We start from the raw sequence: 11,720 nt of genomic DNA, 5'->3' as shown, positions 1-11,720 counted from the left end.
TGGACCTTTCCTTCCCACCTTCTAAGTTGTCTTGGGCTGGAAAAATTGTTTCACTCCATCTTTGTGTTGGTTCTGCCACCCTAGAATTTGTTTAGAGTCATTGTTTAAAGATACTTGGAGGAGTTTAGGGGGAGAGCTCAGGCATGTACCTGCCTTTTCTCCATCATCTTGGCTCTGTGCATGTCAGGAATTTAAAGAAAACTATTAGCCTATAATATTTTTTAGCCCAAGGATGGAAAACTGTGAAGTCAGCCAGAATTAGTTACAAAATCCTTGAATACCCAGGAGGGGAGATTTTTGAAGATTGAAAATTAGTTCAAGGCCTAATGTAGCCAAGTGATACGAGTGAGTTGTTTTTCCTCATCCCACCCTTGTTGTACAGATCTACGCAGAAGAGTTTAAGGTTTATGAAGGTGGGACAGAAGAGAAAAAGCTTCCATAAAGTAAGTGGTACACATTTTACATATGAGCAAATTGAGATTCACATTTAAATCTCCTTCCAACAATAGAAAGATAGAGACTTCTATCAAGATGGAGACTTGAACATGAGACATATTTCTCCTAAACCAGGATTCCTCTGTAATAAAAAAAAGAATGAAAATGGAACACACCCGTTTGAGGTGTCAAATGACATTATACAGCTATTGGTGAACATTTGCTGTCATGCCAAAAGCAATGCAAAGGAGGTTCCTCACTCCTAGAAGCATTAAATTAGTTCAATTCAAACATTTGGAAGCACCTATTATGTTTACCACAGTGCACTAGACAATGAGGATACAAAGACAAATAAACATTCTGTCTTCCTTTGAATGAACTCATATTTTAATCAGAACTATGACATGTGCATTTATAAGTATAAGGTAATTTAAAGAAGGAAAGAACACAAGTAACTGGCTTTGGGAGCAGATTTCATGGAGGATGTAGCACCTGAGCTGAGCAATAACCAAAGATGGTGAGGTTGAAAGCTGAAAGTAAAAGAGTACCTCATAGGGAAGAAGAATGGCATGTATGAATTAATGATGCAAGATACACATTGTTAGTTTCAGCAAATAGTTGATAGTCCAATTTGGCTAGAACATAGGGGGAAAGAGCTTAAATATTAGGTTGAGACTTTGATATTTTGACTAATAGTCAATGGAAAGATATTGAGTAGGACATAGCTGAAAATGACTGAACAACTAAATGCATGCAACAGATGCCTTCCTGCAGCATAAGACAAAGCTCAGAATGTTCAAATTTTGGAGCCTTTTTCTGTAGACATATAATCCATTTTTAAAAAGTTGCTACACTTGACAAGTAGTAACTGCCACAAGTCAATGAAATTGTTATTATCATTAGTGTTATTTTTGTTAATAATACTTAGCATTTGCATACCACTTTAAGGTTTGCAAGGCACTTTACATATGTTATTTTATTTGATACTCACAACAATCAGTCAGTTAGCAAGTTAGCATCTTTCCAGGGTGTAAGGAGAGATATCTAGCTAAATTGGTTTGGCTTTCTCAGTGATGGAATCCTCCATTTTTATTGGTTGAATTAAAGTAATGAATTATGCTAACTACTTCTCTTCCAAATTCATATCACCAAATGAAGTTGCTTAAGAAAAAAGAAATATACAAATGATGTATTTTGTTATTTAGGCTTAGGTCTACTGGAAGCATTTTTTTAATCTATAATTAATCTATATTCAAGCCATTTCTAGCTTGGAGAGAGAGATACTTGAACTAGCCTAATCCTCCATGTCCTCTCATACAACTCTGTGCCCCAAGATGATCTAAGATAAAATTTATAGGAATTTTGAACAAGGAAAATGTTATAACATGTTAAAATAAAATTGGAGGTTAACATTCCAAAATAGTCACCATTCAGTTACTCCTTTGCTTGAAATAAAGTTCTTTCCTGTGACCAGTATCTTAGTTTTGAATACAGAAGAGGTCACTGACCTTAGATGTATCATGGCACAAATCATTAAAGTGCCTGGGCAGCAATGATCTTATAGAGATAAGAATTAATTGTGGTTATCACCTTTACTCAATTCCAGAGGAAAGCCTTAGCTTTTACTCTTCCCAATTTCCCAAAGGGAAAAATCTGGAAAAAAGTTTTGGGCTGGAGAAAATACCAATTTTTAATGTTTCCTAAGATATTAAAAGTGGATTTTTAATACTGTGCTGTTAGCTAATGAAAGAAAACATGCTGAACTTCTTAACTATTACCACATACTTCACTCTAGTATTTTGTGACAAATCTCAAAAATGAGTTTGACAGATCATGTGGACAAATCCAAAGAACACAGATAGATAGATACATATATGTATATAGATACATACACATATATACACATACAGATACATACATGTATTTGTGTATATATATGCACACATGTATGTACATATGCATATATACATTTGTGTTAAAGATTTCTAATGTGCAATCCACATCAGATTCATTCCAAGTACAATGTAATTGGGAAATATTGAACAAAAATATGAACCACAATATAACAGGAAAAAAAAGAAGAGCAAGAAAGCACAATAGCTATCTGATGAAGCTTTACAAATAATTGAGGAAAGGAGGATAGTGAAAGGTAAGAAGATAAGGAAAGGTACTCCTAACTAAATGCAGAATTCCAGAAAATAGCAAGGAGATGTAAGAAAGTTTTCTTTTTTTTTTTATCAGTACCAAGTCACTTTATTGGGATGTAAATGGTGGTAGTTTTTTTGGTACAGATTATGAAAAGGTCAGATAACCAAAATATGCATGCATTGAAAGACAGTAGGAGTCACTCCCACAGTTCCCAAGTGTGGGGGAAGCCAGGTGTGGCTTAGCTCTAGTTGTCACTGTCTCCAAGGGTGTGCTTGTCAAAAAGATATTCCCCCATGCCAGAATCAGGGGCCTCCATTTTGCGCAGGTTGGTTACATAATCACCCAGTTGTTTGATGGACTTTACCTGTTCTTCCAGGTAGTGGGTTTCGATGAAATTACATAATGGGGGTCGTTCTTGTCAATTGCCAGCCTGTACAATTCCAGTAAAGACTAATTGACATTTTTTTCCAAGTGCAGAGCACACTCCATTGCGTTCAGCCCACTCTCCCAGTCATCTCGGCCTGGTTTCTTGATGTCCTGCAGGAAGATCCGACCACCCCGTTGGTTTTGCAGTTTCATCAGCTTCTCAGCATGCTCCCTCTCCTCGTGGGACTGGTGTAGGAAATATTTGGCAAAGTTCTTCAATGCCACATCACGTCGGTCGAAGTAGTAAGACATGGACAGGTAGACGTAGGAGGCGTAGAGCTCCAGGTTGATCTGCCGGTTGATGGCGGCCTACGAGTCCTGGTGGTAGTTCTGTCGTATCTGAGAGGGGGATGAGGTCGTCATGGCAGCGGAGATGGCAGAGGAGGAGGAGGAGGAGGCTGCTGCTCCAACGGGAGCACGGAAGCAGTTGGTTAATGGAGGTGAAGATGGACAGGTGGCTAAGGGCGGCTCCAGCCGGGAATCGAGCAGCCATTCTGTTCAAGCACTGTTGAAGCAGGAAACCGCAGGGACTCCCTTTCGCTGTGCTTCTGGCTGTGAGAAAGTTTTCTTAAATGAAAAATGCAAAGAAATAGAAAAAAACAATAGAATGGGAAAGACAAGCGATCTCTTCAAGAAAATGAGAGATATCAAAGGAAGGTTTTATGCAAAAATTGGCATGCTAAAAGACAAAAGAGGTAGGAGCTTGATAGAAAAATAAGAGATTAAGAGAAGACAAGAATACACACACACACACACACACACACACACACACACACACACACACACACACACACACAAACTATCCAAGAAAGATCTTAATGTCACTATTAACCACAATGTGTAGTTACTGATCTAGATCCAGACATCTTGGTCAGTGAAGTCAAGTGGGCCTTGGGAAGCACTGCTGATGGTAAGTACAGATGATGGAATTCCAGTTGAGCTCTTTAAAATCCTAAAAGATGATCCTTTTAAAGTGCTGCACTCAATATGTCTGCAAATTTGGACAACTCATCAGTGGCCACTGCATTGGAAAAGTTTATATCCCAATCCTAAAGAAGGGTAATGCCAAATAATATTCAAATTACCAAAAATTGCACTCATTTCACATGCCCAGCAGGGTTATGCTTAAGGTTCTGCAAGTGAGACTTCAGCAATATGTGAACCGAGAATTATCAGAGGAGCAGGTAGGTTTTCAAAGAGGCAGAGGAACTAGAGACCAAACTGACATTTCCTGAATTATGGAGAAAGCAAGGGAGTTGCAAAAAACAAACAAACAAAAACATTTGCTTTTGCTTCACTGCCTACACTAAAGTCTCTGTGTGGATCACAAGAAAATGTCACAAGTCCTCAGAGAGATAAGAGTACCAGATCATCTTGCTTGTCTCCTAAGGAACCTGTATGTGGGCTAAGAAGCAACAGTTAGGATTGAACATGGAACACCTGATTGGTTTAACATTGGAAAAGGCTGTATATTCTCACCTTATTTATATGCAGAATGCATCATGTGAAATTCCAGGCTAGATGAATCAAAAGCCAGAATTAAGTTTGCTGGGAGAAATATCCACAATCTGAGATGTATAGATAATACTTCTCCCATGGCAGAAAGTGAAGAAGAACCAAGGAGCCTCCTCCTGAGGGTTAAAGAGAAGAGTACAAAAGTTGGCTTGAAGCTTATCTTCAAAAACATAAAAAAAGAACAAACCTAAGATCTTGGCATCTGGTCCCACTACTTCCTGACAAATGGAGGGAGAAGAAAGAAGCAGCATCAGATTTTATATTCTTGGGCTCAAAGATCATTACAAATGGTAACTATAGCCACAAAACTAAAAAGAGCTTGTTCCTTGGAAGGAAAGCTATGGAAAAAAATGGACAGCATACTAAAAAGCAGAGATATCATCTTGCCAACAAAAGTCCATATAGTTGAAGCTATGGATTTTCCAGTAGTAATGTATACCTGTGAGTTAGGCTATAAGGAAAGGTGAGTGCCACAGAATTAATACTTTTGAATTCTGGTGCTGGAGAAGGCTTTTTAGAGTCCCTTGGACAGAAAGGAGGTTAAATCAGTCAATACTTAAAGAAATTAATTCATCAGAAGTTCAAATACTGATGCTGAAGTTTAAATACTTTGGCCACATAATGAGAAGAAGGGACTCATTGTAAAAGGCCTGGTGTTGGGAAAGACTGAAGGCAAAAGGAAAAGGGGACAATAGAGAATGAGATTGATAAATAGCATCATGGAAGCAATGAAAATGAACTTGGACAGACTTTGAGAGATAGTGGAAGATAGAAGAGTTTTTTGGCCCATGGGATCGCAAAGAGTAGGACATGACTGAATGAATAAACAACCACAAGAACATAGACAATGTTGTTATATGATTGTCTAGGTAAATATGCTGCAGAAAGCATCTTTATATATAGATTGGTTGGCCCTGTTTCTATTTGAGTTTGACAACATTGGTCTATATCAATGGCATCAAGTTTAGATAGAAGCAGATCCCTGCAAACCATATATTCACTTAGAAAACTACAAATTAACACCATTTCTGTTGTCTTGAATTTATATTTTTTTTAAATATTTTCCAAATCTAATTTAATCTGGTTAGGCTGAATTGGAGAATTTGTGGGTAGTTTGACCTCTTTGGCATATGACAACTCCAAATGGGATGAGAAGTGAAAATTTCAGTTAATCAAGGACATTTTTACTAAATAATGCTATTTGATGTAGGCTTTCACCAAATTTACTGAATTAGGTGATATTCCTCCTGTCTAATAAAAGTAGCTACAATTGGACTATTAAACTCATAATAGAAAACAAAACATCAGTTGTAAGAATTTTAAACATTTAAACTTAAATTTAAACATTAGTTCAATATAATTGAGAGTAAATTTTAAAAAATTGGGCAGAAAAAGAATCTGAACAAAATTTCACTAAAATATATTTACAATTGAGTTTTAACTTTCCACATAGCATAAATCCAAAACCAATGATTTTACTGAGAGTAGACTGGCAACATGCCAGAATGTATCTCATTAGCTTTATGGGTGTCATGAAATTCTCAAAAGAATTTTCAAAACAGAATCACTTTAGTTAACAAGTGACAAATAGCTCTTTTAGAAGGGCCAAGGAAGTACTTTCTCAATCAAATTAATAATGACAGGATGTCACAATTCCTTGAAGGTTGGGAATTAGTACCCTTAAGTACCTATTTTATAGCTAGATTTCTTCATTGACATATAAGCAATAAGCAAATTAAAATGCATATTTATCTAAAATGTGTGAGTTAGTTGTTTGGAATTTGAAATGTGTTTTCCCATGGAATATTATATATAGCATTCTTTCCTAAGGAATCTTTTTAACCTATGATATAATATAAATCCTTCTGAAAACAGCTAAACCCTGAGGCTCAGCCCTAGACCTTCTGAGTCTGAAGTTATAAGCTCCTCTGAATTATAAGCTTCACTGAGGCTTGAACCCTGAACCCCACTGAAGTCCTGAGAGGAGAAGGAATGATGTACAGGAAGATGATGGTAAAAATTTTAGAAATAAAATGTTCCCATGGCAGTTGAAAACAAAAGTTTCCAGTGGGAAAGTGGTTGCCTCTGGAGATCCTAAAGCAAGGAAAGAGAAGACTGGTTGAATGGGCTATGTTTAAAAATAATAATAATCAGTAGGCATAGTTGGATCTTATATTCTATATTCAACTCAATCTGTTTTGTGACTATGAAAATGGGGCCTAAGGTAGAAAATTACTAGCAAACAATTGCTACCTCTCTTCTCCTATTTTAATCAAGAATAGGTTTTATGCATATGTAACCCTGTACTCAAGCCTGACACATTTCTGTAAGAATCTCCTGACTGGAGGAAAAAATGACCCAGTAATTGATACCTATGTGAGGGGTGGAATTGACAAGAGAGATAGAGAAGATAAATATTCTTCTAAATTCTCCTTCCCTCCCAGAGAGCTAGAATGTAAGAACAAGATAGTGGGAGGAAAAAAGGAAGGAAGGAAAGAAGGAAGGAAGGAAGGAAGGAAGGAAGGAAGGAAGGAAGGAAGGAAGGAAGGAAGGAAGGAAGGAAGGAAGGAAAGAAAGAAAAAATGAAGGAAGGAAATAATGAAGGAAGGAAGGGAGTAACAAAGGAAGGAAGGAAAGAATGGAGAGAGGAAAGGAGGAAGCGAGGGAGAGAGGGAGGGAGGGAGGAAGAAAGGAGGAGAAAAAGAGAAAAATGAGGGAAAAAATTGGCTTTAGGCTGACATATAGAGTAACTACCACCTCAAAATGTTCCTGTTTTCCAGTTTGCTTCTTTAGAGACCTTGGGAAATTTTCCCTTGGGTGAAATTGGGGAGCTCACTTTTGGTTGAGCTGAGGCATCTTTCTCCCAGTGGGAGCAAGCCCATTCCCTCTGTATTATATCTGGTATATGCTAAATAATCTAAATTCTCTGATTTCTGTTTGCTATCTTCTTGGAAAACTAGATTTACTTGCCATTTACTATTTGTGATAGTCTTTTATGTAACTATCACTTGGTGGAAAGGAACTATGTCTTCAGATATAATCTTGGGGCACTCCTTCCTTTTTACCAAATAGTCACCAAAAATGTGACTTAAACCTAACACTGGAAAAAAAATCGTTTCCCCTGTACTAGCAATACTTTAGAAGCATATAAGTCTAATTTTATCCCAGTACTTATCTGAGGAATGCAGAAGAATTAGCCTCATGCTCCCTTTTCGTCTCCATTCAACAAGAATCAAATTCAGCCTTGCAGAAGCATAGGCAAGATTCCTAAGATAGCTATCAAGACTTCCCCATGAGTCACATTTAGGGAAAAAGAATAGAAGATAAACCTTGTGGACATATGCAACCTGCATGGGCCACACACATATATTACACATGAATGAGCCTTTGTTATACAGATTGTATAGCAATACCAACACAGACATATGAACTAAATGAATGAACATTTATTAAGCCCCTATTATACATCAAAAGCACAGCTAGGTGTTGTAATGGTTAGAGTGCTGGGCCTGAAGTCAGAAAAACTCAACAAAACCAAAGGGAAAAGGGAGACCATTTTCATTCTCAAGGAGTTTACATTTAAATAAGGGTGATGAAATGCATATAGGGGAGTAGTGAGTAAGACAAGGAGTTTTATCTAGGGAATCAGAAATGGTAAGTTGAGCCATAGGACAGTTACCTGTCAGATATTTTCATAAGCAATGGCAATATTAAGTGAATTGTTTTTTGCTGGCATCTTCTTGACTATTGGCCTGGTGAAAGACTAGAATTTGCATTGCCTAATGATTAATCTAGTTAAATACCAAGAGACTGATCACCAAAAAATTGTCTCCCAGGTATTTTCATTTTTTAAAAACAGTACTATTGATACAAACAAAATTTCATTACCACACAAAAGTTTAATACTAAATTATACTTCTATACCTTTCATTTTTTGCATGCTAAAAGATATATCTTTTGCATCTACTTTCTATCACATTACTGCTTTTTCAACTATTATACATCATTTTCTTTTTTTCCCCTGTTCTTATGAATGCTAATACTAATTCTTATGCCAAAGTGTAAAAGAAGGAACAGGAGATTTTTAATCATCCTTTGGTTTCACAAATTAGTATAATAAAGATTTCTGGAAAAAAAAGTATAACTAATTAAAACAGTATGCTAGGTAGGAAAGTTTCATTCGGTGGTAAGTATGAGACACATAGAATTCCAAGCAAATAGAAAGGGAAGGAGAAAACTATTTTCCTTGCTTTAAAGGTCAACACATTTCCATTTGAAATGCAGAGAGAAAAGAAATTGATCAAACTGATGAATGAATCCAAGCAGACACATTTTCTTCATTTGCATTCAATTGTTTCAGAAATGGTATTTGATGCTGTTCTCTCAGTACATCTTTCTTCCTGGTAATGATCATGTATATTATTTTCTGCTCAGTTTTGTTTTTCACATTGTAAATGTATTAAAGTAACTGTTTGCTCTTCAATTTTGAATGATGGCTCTAGGCTGGTGCTCATTCTGCATAGTATAAACCTACTTTTCCCAATCCAAAACATAATGTTGATATAAAAAAAATTGAATTTCATAAGGAAGGAGCTCCCCTCCAAAGCCTGGGGAAATAGAGGAGATTCAGAGAAGTAAGGCTGGGATTCAGGGAGGGAAAAGAGAGGTAGGAATGGAAAAAGTAGGATTCAAGGAAAAGGGTCAGTTTTTCAAGTTGATATGTTCAAATAAATAAGGATCTTTGTTAGTAACAATTTTGTGAGCTAGTATAAAGTTGTCAGGGTGTCACTGTGTTAGAACATGTGAAACAATGGTGTAGGTCATATTAAACTGACAAAAAATTCTAGTCATTAGGAATATTATATATGACAGGCAATGATTACTGCTTTTTATGTTTTGTGTTTTTTTGGGAGGGGTGGTTTTCTAAAATTATTTATTAATTTATTTAGCATACCTCCCTATATGATTCAATGTTCCTGATCATATTTCATTGACAGCCTGAATTATCTATGATGTACTTAACTTCTTCATACCAACAGCAAATATAGTATTTTTAATAACACTGAATAATGCTATTTAAGTATTCCAATTCCCACCCCCTCATTTCCTTGGAGTAATATCTAGTCTTATAAACCACAGAATCAAAACCAAAAATACAATGAAAAAAAGCAATGAAACATTTATAATGGCCCCAAATCTGGCAATATGATGATACTCAACCAAAAAAAAAGGTAATGAACTAGTTTCATCTGGTCAAGGTTAAACTTTCTAAGTTAGGCTACTTTCTTTACAAGTTATGCAAAACACTTCCATAATAGCCATGTTGTGAAAAACTGTATTTCCCTTCATCCTGTCCCATCCTGTCCCCCCTATTAATTCTATTCTCTCCATTGACCATGTCTCTCTTCAAAACTGTTTGCTTCTGATTACCCCCTCCTCCAATCTCTGCTCCCTTCTATCCTCCCCTCTGATCCCCTTCCCTCCTATTTTCCTGTAGGGTAAGATAGATTTCCATATCGAGTGTGTATGTTATTCCCTCCTTAAGCCAAATCCAATGAAAGTAATATTCATTCATTCCCTCTCACCTCCCCGCTCTTCCCCTCCACAGTAAAAGCTTTTTCTTTCCTCTTTTATGTGAGATAATTTACTCCATCCTCTACCTTTCTCTTTCTTCCGGTACAACCTCTCTCACAGTTAATTATATTTTTTTAGATATCATCCCTTTATATTCAACTCACCCTGTGTGCTCTATCTACATTCCTTCCTACTACCCTAATACTGAAAAAGGGCTCATAAGTTACAAATATCATCTTTCCATATGAGAATGTAAAAAGTTCGAGGCAGAGCCAACATGGCAGATTAAAGGCGGTGACTTGCTTGAGCTCTCCCCCAAACCCCTCCAAATACCTGTAAAAAATGGCTCTAAACAAATTCTAAAGTGGCAGAACCCACAAAAAGACAGAATGAAACAAATTTCCAGCCCAAGACAGCCTAGATGGTTGATTGGAAAGGTATATAATGCCAGGCAGGGAGTGGAGCACAGTTTAGCATGAGGGTGCAAGCAAAACAGGCCTTAGCAAACCTGGAGCAGGCCTCAAAGGACTGAATCACAGGCATCTGTGGCAGTTTCCAGACTTCTTAATCCATAAACACCAGAGAAAACTTAGAAGGTCAGTGGGAAAAGTCTGTGACTGCGGTGAGAGAGAAAAAAGTGGTCTCAGCCCCAGTCACTGAGCGTAGCTCCAGGGTGGTGGCTGCCTCAGCTTGTAGTGGTGGCAGAGAGTGAATCCTCCTCACAATTCTAAGGCAGAAAAGAGTGCTTGTGGTCACTCATAGACCAGAACACAGGCCAGGAAAGGAGTAAACACCCCACCCCTTATCATGCCACCTTGGAAGAACTGAAAATTTACAGGTCCCTTGAAGTATCTCTGAAAACAGCTGTACAAAACCCCAAAAGCTTGGGACAGTATATTCTCCACACTGGAAGCAGAACCCTACCTCAACAAAGAGATTAAAACTCAAGTAATTGGCTGGCATCATGAGCAAACAAAGGTGCAAAAAAGTCAAACCATAGAATCTTTCTTTGGTAACAACAAAGATCAAAACATACAACCAGAAGAAGACAACAAAGTCAAAGCTTCTACATCCAAAGCCTCTGTGAAAAATATGAATCAGTTCCAGGCCATGGAAGAGCTCAAAAAGGATTTTGAGAAACAAGAGAAGTACACTGGGAAGAGAAATGAGAGTGATGCAAGAAAATCATGACAAACAAGTCAACGGCTTATTGTTGTCTTTTGTCAAAAAGACCCAAAAAAATTCTGAAGAAAATAACACCTTAAAAAACAGCCTAACCCAAATGGCAAAAGAGGTCCAAAAAGCCAATAAGGAGAAGAATGCATTAAAAAGCTTACTAAAGAAATCACTTCCTTAAAAATTAGAATACAGCAATAGGAAGCTAGTGACTTTATGAAAAATCAAGACACTTTAAAACAAATTCAAAAGAATGAAAAAATAGAAAATAATATGAAATCTCACATTGGAAAAAACAATTGACCTGGAAAATAGATCCAGGAGAGAGAATTTAAAAATTATTGGACTATCTGAAAGCCATGCTAAAAAAAAAGAGCCTAGAAATCATCTTTCAAGAAATGGTCAAGGAAAACTGCCCTGATTTTCTAGAACCAGAGGGCAAAATA

At 36.9% G+C, this 11,720-nt stretch overlaps 1 pseudogene; it reads right to left on the bottom strand.

Moving 5' to 3' along the window:
* Positions 1–2,655: 2,655 nt before the first annotated feature.
* Positions 2,656–3,402, bottom strand: LOC110210672 (ferritin heavy chain pseudogene; annotated as a pseudogene).
* Between the last annotated feature and the right edge of the window lie 8,318 nt (positions 3,403–11,720).

This window comes from Phascolarctos cinereus, unplaced genomic scaffold (genome assembly GCF_003287225.1).
Source record: "Phascolarctos cinereus isolate Bilbo 61053 unplaced genomic scaffold, phaCin_HiC Scaffold_9;HRSCAF=440, whole genome shotgun sequence".
NCBI classification, from domain to species: domain Eukaryota; kingdom Metazoa; phylum Chordata; class Mammalia; order Diprotodontia; family Phascolarctidae; genus Phascolarctos; species Phascolarctos cinereus.
Note: the sequence above shows the minus strand (reverse complement) of the source record. Positions and strands in the feature narration are given on the sequence as shown.